We start from the raw sequence: 825 nt of genomic DNA on the forward strand, positions 1-825 counted from the left end.
GATCTGCCTTTTATATGCAGTAAGGCAGCAAATGCCCTACTCTTCTACAGTGATTGGTGGCAAAGTGCTGCAAGAAATTGATTCAGGTTATGCTTCCAGCCGTTGCAGTTTACAGCTTTTAAAGCCATGTACAAGGTTGACGACAAGTCTTGTAGTCAGATTGCTTCTGTCATCCCGGCATCGGCTACACAAATACAGCACACACAGTGGGGATGTAGCTCAGTGGAAGAGTGCATGCTTTGCATGTATGAGGTCCCGAGTTCAATCCCCGGCATCTCCACCAGGTATTATGGAATGACAAAAAAGGGTGGCTCTGTCTGGCAAAACACTACTGGAAAAGAACTGATTGAGTCACAGTGACAGCTTTGCTCATTCAGGCAGCTTGGGCTATAGCCATTTGAAAAAAACCCTGAGTCATCTTTGCTGCAGTCGTGCACAGCGTCATCCGCAACGCTGTTGCAGTGGGCCATCAATTTTTTGCAAGCGCTCTGTCCGGCAATATTACTTTTCAGCTGCGGTGCTGTGCTACAAATGTTTACCTCGGTGAAGAAAGATAAAATTATTGTGGTCACTTTCCAGAGTTGTAAAATGGACTTCCTGGACCCCATTGTAACACGCAACGAGTGCCTGACATGACCTGCCCCCTTTGATGCAGCCATCTTGCACATTTTGAATGCAGGTCTCTTTTCACTCTCAATGCCCAGAGAAACTGCCGCCTTTGCAGTACATGGCTTTGCGCGCAGCCGTGGTGTTCTTGGAGGTTGGTCGGAAAGGATGTTTTGTGTTGTCGTGGCCGAGTGGTTAAGGCGATGGACTAGAAATCCA

General features: G+C 47.6%; 1 non-coding gene across 1 annotated transcript; it reads left to right on the forward strand.

The window, feature by feature from the left end:
• Positions 1-208: 208 nt before the first annotated feature.
• trnaa-ugc lies at positions 209-280 on the forward strand. Its single transcript has one exon. It is a non-coding gene; the product is annotated as a tRNA-Ala (tRNA).
• The last annotated feature ends 545 nt before the right edge of the window (positions 281-825 follow it).

Source organism: Plectropomus leopardus, unplaced genomic scaffold (assembly GCF_008729295.1).
Source record: "Plectropomus leopardus isolate mb unplaced genomic scaffold, YSFRI_Pleo_2.0 unplaced_scaffold94275, whole genome shotgun sequence".
Classification (NCBI taxonomy): domain Eukaryota; kingdom Metazoa; phylum Chordata; class Actinopteri; order Perciformes; family Serranidae; genus Plectropomus; species Plectropomus leopardus.